General features: G+C 50.3%; 1 long non-coding RNA gene across 2 annotated transcripts; it reads left to right on the top strand.

The window, feature by feature from the left end:
- Positions 1 to 2,531: 2,531 nt before the first annotated feature.
- On the top strand, positions 2,532 to 8,558 carry LOC119352379. Of its 2 annotated transcripts, none has more exons than XR_005170163.1 (3): positions 2,532 to 2,802; positions 3,725 to 3,799; positions 8,329 to 8,558. It is a non-coding gene; the product is annotated as an uncharacterized LOC119352379 (long non-coding RNA). The 2 variants fall into 2 exon arrangements; XR_005170164.1 differs by lacking the exon at positions 8,329 to 8,558 and adding an exon at positions 7,788 to 8,116.
- Positions 8,559 to 8,991: the final 433 nt, after the last annotated feature.

Here is an 8,991-nt window from a genome sequence, read left to right as displayed (position 1 = left end):
GAGTGGAAAACCCAGTCCACGGAGGAAGTGGGGGAGAAATACTACCCTCTCTGGGGCCTTGGGGTGGGGAGAAGCTGCCCCTCTTCGGGAAGCCGGTGCGCGATGTCCTTGGACAGGTATCCGGCCTTCCTTAGCTTCTTGACTTTACCCTCCATGGCGGAGGAGGCCATCCACTTGCCTCCCACTCCGGACATTGCTGGAGAAGGTTGAGGTGGGAAGTGCGGGCTTGGGCGCTGAAGCTCGGTGCGCAGGAGATGGATAGGCAAAGGAGGAAGAAGGCATAGGTTAAAAGGTGGATCCTTGTCCCCTTATATGGGCGGATGCGGTTGTGCGTCCCCACCTGCCTAGTAAAACTCGCTTGCCTCCCAAGCGCCGTGATAAGTGGCGCGGTTGGGTTACCCACGTCTGTATTGATGAGGATCCCGTAAAAAGGGGGTACACGATCTCTGCTTTGACAAGACGTGCCAAGGAAACCGCCTCGCAAAACACGATGAGGTGGAAAAGTGAAAACGATTCGAGTGAAGGACTTGGCTGTAGTGTGATGACGCACTGCGGAATACGTCAGCAGATTTGATTTGTGTTAATATTATTCTCTCTATGGCAATATGTGGAAGCTTATTTTGCAGAGCCGGACACTACTCTTGGTGTTTACAATCTTCTATGAAGGACTTGGAGGAGGAACCCGCCTTGCAATGCCGAAGACAATTTGCGCGCCGGACTCGTCGTCATTGAAGCCTGGTTCAGGGGCTACTGAGGGAGTCCTGGATTAGGGGGTGTTCGGGTAGCCGGACTATACCTTCAGCCGGACTCCTGGACTATGAAGATACAAGATTGAAGACTTCGCCCCGTGTTCGGATGGGACTTTCCTTGGCGTCGAAGGCAAGCTTGGCGATGCGGATATTCAAGATCTCCTACCATTGTAACCGACTCTATGTAACCCTAACCCTATCCAGTGTCTATATAAACCGGAGGGTTGTAGTCCATAGGCAATCAACTCCATATACAACAATCATACCATAGGCTAGCTTCTAGGGTTTAGCCTCCTTGATCTCGTGGTAGATCTACTCTTGTACTACCCATATCATCAATATTAATCAAGCAGAAAGTATGGTTTTACCTCCATCAAGAGGGCCCGAACCAGGGTAAAATATCGTGTTCCCTGCCTCCTGTTACCATTCAGCCTAGACGCACAGTTCGGGACCCACTACCCGAGATCCGCCGGTTTTGACACCGACACCGGCCGTCTCACTCCCTTCGGCCATCGGAGTCAATGGAGATGCCGAGGAGCACGGGCCACCAGAGTCAATGGAGATGTCGGATTCGTGCTCGCCAGTCACTCGAGGACTACGAACAAAGCAGAGCATGTTGGCGGGGCCACTAGATCCAAGTTGCGCTTCCAAATCTGCCACCCATCGTCGGCACGAAGAGAGAGAGAGAGAGAGACTTTGGGGCGCATAAATCGTGGGCAGAGGGACTCATGGTTAGAGAGAGAAGAAAGAGTTACTAGCTCGAACCCATCAACCTGTGCCTTGATTTGTATATGGCCCACAAAATTAAAACGTGGCATAGATCCCCAAAGCTCTATGCAGTCCAGATAACGATTTCAGGTGAGCTCGAAAGCCAAAACGCCTCTCCTAGGCAGTCGTTTGAACTTTCTTGACGGATTTGATGTGCATATGCCATGGGTGCCCTTCTCTGAGACAAGACAAATCGAGTGAGTTGATGGTTTTGAACTTTCGATAATACGGCGCCCAACCATTCGGCATGAGTGGTGAGCTATATCTAAAAAACAATGAACAAAAAGATCAGATGATGCCCAAAGTATATTTGCCACCTTACCAGAGATGATGAGGCGTGAACCCTAAACTCTAAACTCTAGGCCTAGTGGGGCGCATTCTTTGTGCGCCTTACAAGACTTCTGTTTTGCACCTCGGAATCGCGAGGAATCGGCAACTGGGCCACCTTGTTGATCTTTTTCCAGTTTTTTGAACGATTTGGGGATGGAGTGGTACTCGTGGAACATTAGCCCTTTGGTCCACTTGCTAGGATGCATGGCAGAAAGTGAGGAGATGGTCGGCAATGGTGAAGGGCAACCGACGCCCGGATCCTTTTTTCCACATCGTGTATCTGGCACTGCGCCGCCAACTCCTCGGACCTACACCAATGGCCGGCTGCTAGTGATCCCACCTGAACCGAGAAGAAGCGCGTGGAGAAGTAGATGGAGTTGCTGCCCAGGGAAGGGAGGTCCCTGGCCGAGACAGACAGGCAGTCGTCGTACATGCTGAGGAACAAGGCACGGTCGCCGAGGCTGGTCACTCCTGCGTTTTGATTTTCGGCCGAAAAAACGTATTTCGGCTGAATTTTGGCCGTCTCGCTAGGGGCCGATATATGGGCCTACCGGCCGAATAATTTGGCCCAGTTTGATTTTTTTGGCCCGGCCCAGCTTCGAGAGCCTTCCGGTTAGGCTTGTGCTGAGACAAAACCACGAACACAACAGCCTAACCCTAGAATCGCTCGTTTTCTGTCCCTCCTCCTGTGTGCGGCGCCACCGCTGCGCGAGCGCTTCCACCCAATCTCCCCGCCCTCCTCCACAGCTCCGGCCAAGGCGCAGACTTCTCCGGCCCTCCTCCATATTCCTCACCTCCATACCATCCACTTCCTGTCCTTTGCTTCTCCAAGACTGCAGCATGGTGCTCGGCGGCTGCGGCATCGGAGCTGATGGTGCGCGAGCCGACCAGTTCAACGGAGGCAGTAGCACGGGGCAGCAGCAGCAGCATGGAGGGCGGCCACTTGATCGGGAAGGTACAGATGTTCTTGATGCAGTTTCAGTACGTGCATGCAGTTTCAGTCTTCAGCAATTTGTCTCGTCCAAATACGTGTATGCAGTTTCAGTTCTTCAGCAATTTCAGATCGATGTTACTTTGTTTCTTGGTTATAATCTGTGTCTACTTGTGCTGCTTTAGATTTAGGAGAGGTCCTTGGTAAATGGCTTGGCAAATGCATACATCATACGCGGGGAAAAAGTGAGTCTTGATGAGTTGAACGTATAGCATTGAGATTATTAATCTGAAATATACGCATCTGGTAGTCACCAAGGAGTCTCACAATGTTTTGGTTTGGTATATAATCTAAAACATACATGCATCTGGTAGTCACTAAGGATGCTCACGATCTGGTAATATTTATTTTAGTCCAACAAAAAAGTGGGTTCCAAATGTTATTCTGAACATCCTAAAATATATAATCGTTCCATAGATCTGGGTTGTGTGCTTGTTTTTGAGCTGTTGAGATGATGCTTGTGTGCAATATTAAAGTTTTTTTTATCACGTCCAACCACTGGCTTGTATGTTTGCACAAGCATCTCATGTTTGAATTGATCATTTATTTAGATCTATAAAACGTCCAATAAAAAATCAGTTGTGTTACTTGTGTATTATTTAGATGTTGACCGATGGTTAATTTCAATGTTCAGCGGTACCATTAAGTGGTGGTTCTAGAACTAAGCTTTGCAGTATCTTTCTCAATAATAGATTATAGTTTTTGACTTGTCTTTTTGGCAAACTAGAGCATCAGGTTGTATATAAATTACTTATTCCATAGTATCTAGACTAGAGCATTAAGCTGTACTGTTTTTGTTTATAATTCATATGAGGACACCAAAGTAAGCATGTGATTTTCATACTCTTCATAACTGACCGTTGTTCTTTTGGCATGTGATTTTCAGGTCCTGGAACTGCAAATAGGAGTGGCAGTGGCAATCACGATGCAAATGCAAGTGGTTCCCAAAGATCTTGCAAAGGTATTACTATGCTATGCTTGTTCACACGATGCAAATGGAACCATATGATCTTGATTTGCTAGGTTCATTTAAAGTGATGTTGTTTGTAACTTTGCAATGCAGAAATTAAAGACAATAACTTATATGATCCTTGGAACTGTATGCCAAGTTTTTCTTCTTGCTTTAAGAAATTGATTATGATGAATAGCAATTTGTTTGGTTGGGGGACAATTTTTACTGCTATATCTGCTTGTTTGACTGTGATGCGCCGTTAGTCTCGATTGCATGCTTTGGGCTTACGGTTCCTGCACAACCTGGCAGTCAACAACTCAACATACCCAAGCAAGTCGACATGTCCAAGCACCAGCACCCGCACACTATCATCGACGGATCCGGCCGTCTCACTCCCTTCGGCCACCGGAGTCAATGGAGATGCCGGGGAGCACGGGCCACCAGAGTCAATGGAGATGTCGGATTCGTGCTCTCCAGTCACCCAGGGACTACGAACAAAAGCAGAGCATGTTGGCGGGGCCACTAGATCCAAGTTGCGCTTCCAAAGCTGCCAGCCATCGTCGGCACGAAGAGAGAGAGAGAGAGAGAGAGAGAGAGAGACTTTGGGGCGCATAAATCATGGGCAGACGGACTCATGGTTAGAGAGAGAAGAAAGAGTTACTAGCTCGAACCCATCAACTTGTGCCTTGATTTGTATATGGCCCACAAAATTAAAACGTGGCATAGATCCCCAAAGCTCTATGCGGTCCAGATAACGATTTCAGGTGAGCTCGAAAGCCAAAACGCCTCTCCTAGGCAGTCGTTTGAACTTTCTTGACGGATTTGATGTGCATATGCCATGGGTGCCCTTTTCTGAGACAAGACAAATCGAGCGAGTTGATGGTTTTGAACTTTCGATAATACGGCGCCCAACTATTCGGCATGAGTGGTGAGCTATATCTAAAAAACAATGAACAGAAAGATCAGATGATGCCCAAAGCATATTTGCCACCTTACCAGAGATGATGAGGCGTAAACCCTAAACTACAAACTCTAGGCCTAGTGGGGCGCATTCTTTGTGCGCCTTACAAGACTTCTGTTTTGCACCTTGGAATCGCGAGGAATCGGCAACTGGGCCACCTTGTTGATCTTTTTCCACAGTTTTTTGAACGATTTGGGGATGGAGTGGTACTTGTGGAACATTAGCCCTTTGGTCCACTTGCTAGGATGGCAGAAAGTGAGGAGATGGTCGGCAATGGTGAAGGGCCGAACCGACGCCCGGATCCTTTTTTCCCCATCGTGTATCTGGCACTGCGCCGCCAACTCCTCGGACCTACACCAATGGCCGGTCGCTAGTGATCCCACCTGAACCGAGAAGAAGCGCATGGAGAAGTAGATGGGATTGCTGCCCAGGGAAGGGAGGTCCCTGGCCGAGACGGACAAGCAGCTGTCGTACATGGTGAGGAACAAGGCACGGTCGCCAAGGCTGGTCACCCGCGTCAGCTCTGGGTGGCCGCCATTGTTGTCGCGGAAGTCCACCGAGTAGATCGTGAAGGCCAATAGTTGCGGCTCAGATGGTGATTCTTGGGCGACGACACGTCGAACGACGAGCAGCATCTGTCCGGCCGACTCAAGGAGGTGGAGGGTGTCGACGAAGCGCCAAAAGAGCTCGGCTTTCGGCAGCGTAGCTATCACGTTATCGAGCGGTGCAGCTGGTGCTTGTGTGGGAGGGTACAGCTGCACGATCTCGTCTGAGCAGAACCTGGTGGCGTATAGCCTTCCTTGGAAGAGGAGGGTGTCCCGGACAGGAAGCATCATGCGGTGGAGGACCTCCCATTGGCCCGAGCCGGCCACGGCGGCGAGCACCACACCTCTGCATGGGAACCAGACCACGACGGCCATGGCGCTCCTCTTGCTGCTGCACATTGCGGCCTTCATGTCACGGAGAGACTCCATGTCCTTGATCTCCTGGTGGTACACGGTGGCGAGGGACGGGAAGTAGACGCTGGCGCGGGTGAAGGGGTGGAGCACACGGACGACGGTGTTCCGCTTGCGCAGGAGGACGAGCAGGCCGCCGCTGAAGCCGACGATCCTGTAGCCCCGGAGCACCGGCAGGGGGACGCGGAGGCGTCGGGCGGTGCGCGTGTGGAACATGACGATCTCGCCCGCGTCATCCGGCCGTACCGCGTCACCGTCGCAGAGCCTCGGGACAAGCTGCTAAGTACGGTTGCGTTGTAAGGCGTCAAACTCCTCACGCCTTCATGGCTGGCTTCATGACTTCATGGCCAGCTTGGAAATTTGAGTTTTTGAGCGATGCGGATCGGTTGTAATTTTGGGCTCCGGCAACGGACCGGCACACAGCGAGGCCATGGGCATTCAGGTGACCGTGGTGACGGTGGGGGCATGGCACTCCACCTGTTCTTCGTCCTCGCTCTCCAGAAGCGTCCAAAAACGTCCTCCTGGTCTTGCATGGACCATCGGCTCTGTCAGATCGGTCATCTCCTGTGCCTTCGGTCGTAAATCCAGCTGCACACATTCGCCAACAACTACGTCATGTACATCAAGTTTGAATTGAAAACCTACCTCAATCATGTCGCCGTCCGGGAGATAATCGCCGGCGAGGCCGCCGGCGTTCTCCAGATCGAGAAGAGCCAGCCACCGCGAATGCGGATTGAATCGAAGACGTCCTTCGATCCAAATGCCCGGATCCGTCCCGTCGGAGAAGATCACCCGCCATTGTGCCCATCGTATCTCCTCCCGCCCGATCTCACTGTGCGGCTGGTCGCCACGGTCACCGCCCGATCCCGTCAGCCCCTCCTTTCCCCCCGACGGCGCCGCCACGAGGGCACTGGGAGAGCGCGGACAGATCTGATGTGACCCTCCTGCACAGCCACCCGGCGAGGATCGAGGAGACGGCGGTGGTAGTCCGGCCGCCTCAGGCGGCCTCGTTTCCGCCTCTCCCTCTCTCATTTAGTGCTTGGTGTCCTTGATGACGCGGGACAAGCTGCTACGTACTGTTGCGCTTTAAGGCGTCAAACTCCTCACGCATCGCAGCTAGCCAGTTCAGATCCCGAAGGGTTGCGCAAGCGGAGGTGAGGAGCGGGGACGGGGCCGAGGTAGACACGACACACGCGTACTAGGACGAAATGTCCCAGTCCGAGCCCGAGTGACCACACCGGTGAGAGGTGCGGCCGCAGCCGGCGGAGCCGAGAGGGAGACCGGCGAGGAGGAGGTAGAGCCGGTCTCCGGGGGCTCCGAAGGGTCACCCGTGGCGGCGGGGACGTCCGAAGGGGCCGCGGCGACAGTGGCGGCCGAGGGGGCCGCGGCGACTGGGGCGCTGGCAGAGGCCACTGCGGCGTGGGCGGCCGAGGAGGCCGCGGCAACAGGGGCGGCGGAGGGGGCCGCAGCGACGGGGGCGCCGGCAGAGGCCGCGGCGGCGGGGGCGGCCGAGGGGGCCGCGGCGGCGGGGCCCAAAATAAAAAGGGTGCGACCGGTATTTTGTCTCCTAAGATACACATACATACAGAGGGAGACAGACACTACAAGTGTGGCATACAAAACCCAGACCTACGTACATGTACACATGTTCAACAGAACTGACTGACTCTCTTATGAAGAACATGCAAATGGGGTAAGGCTGGTCACAATGGGCAAGAACATAGTCTAGTAACTTACACACTTCCCTAGACTATGTTACTACCTTCACAGTGGGTAGGAACATCTATGTAGTGTCATGCAACAATGTATTTATTAGGTTATAGACTCATTGTTTTTTGGAGTGTGTGATGTTCCGGTAACTTAGCTAGTTACCACAAGCACCTCTCTCTTCATTAAATATGTGACACATAAGTAAAGTTGTATTGGAGTGTGTGATGTTACTCCTAAGTTCCTCCCCATTGTGACTAGCCTAATGGAACCGACTGATAGATTGGGGGTGATGTTCGATGACTACACATTAAATCTTCAATTAATGGAAATCGTACTTGACCAGCTAACTCAGGGTCATGCTTGACCATAGCCGAATGATGCAAACCCAAAGAACCGATGCAACGGAAGCAAGGAACCGTGGGGATCCGAATGATGCAAACCCGAAGAACCGATTCAAAGGAAGCAAGGAACCGATGGTCAGTGCTGCATTTTGTCGATCGTTGTTTTGATGGCTTCAGTTGTTGGTTTTTTTGTGTGTGTAGGCTATATTCATCGTTGATCTTGTATGACTTTGCTTTTTACAAACGTGGTTTGTTCTATGCGTGCGTTGATTTTGGTTGTGTGCATTTTAGCTATGCAGAGACCCGGTGTATACTCATTGTGTCTGTATTTTCTTGATGCTTCATTATGAGTCAATAAAAAGCGCTCTTTGTCAAAAAATGCAACGCGTGACATTTTAAATCTTTCCCCGATATTGGATTACGTTAGTGTTGTTGCAAAAAGACCCCGTGTAAGTAAGTCTTGTAGAAGTACGGGTTGTTATGCCATATTATTTCTGCTTATGACAATCTGAGAGCAGTGCTAAATAATTCATAGCAAAGTAGATCATATGCTTGTTTTTTTTTTTGCAGGATAAGATCATATACTTGTAGAAGTACTAGAATAGCTAGCAACAGAGTTTCTGTGCAGGAAGCGAAAGATATTCTCTTAGCTTCATGTTAGAACCAACAGAACACATGTGTCACGTGAGATTTGCGGCCTTTGCATTTCAAATAAGGAGTTTGGTGAATCATATTTCACTCTTCAGGATATTATTTTTTCATCACACAAAGGGAGAAAAAAATTAACCGCGCGACTGTGTGTGTATCGAGAGACAAATAGGAAAAGCAGTGCAAAATCAATCCAGACATGACCATCATGTCTGGCACCTTTTTCTAATCTTTCCATCTCGCACTGTATGATATGAATATATGGTTTGTTGTTCACTTGAACTACTGATTTAGTCACTTCAAACAGCGAGCTAGTACAAAAAACATAGAGCAATTTCCATCTGGATGACCATGCCACGGCAAATGACATGACACAAGGATGCATGGTGGTATGGTTATACTACAGTACCAGCCTACCATCAATCTAGATCTTTCAGTTTGCGTCAAAATTCATGCTATCCTTGTATAGAAATTTCTCTTTTTTATTTCTTCAAACAAAAGAACATTTAGCATTCAGTTTACGTCAACTATACCCAAGTGACCCTTTTTTATAATCTTATTCCGATTTTTATGGAACATAAATTT

Source organism: Triticum dicoccoides, chromosome 2A (genome assembly GCF_002162155.2).
Source record: "Triticum dicoccoides isolate Atlit2015 ecotype Zavitan chromosome 2A, WEW_v2.0, whole genome shotgun sequence".
Taxonomy (NCBI): domain Eukaryota; kingdom Viridiplantae; phylum Streptophyta; class Magnoliopsida; order Poales; family Poaceae; genus Triticum; species Triticum dicoccoides.
Note: the sequence above shows the minus strand (reverse complement) of the source record. Positions and strands in the feature narration are given on the sequence as shown.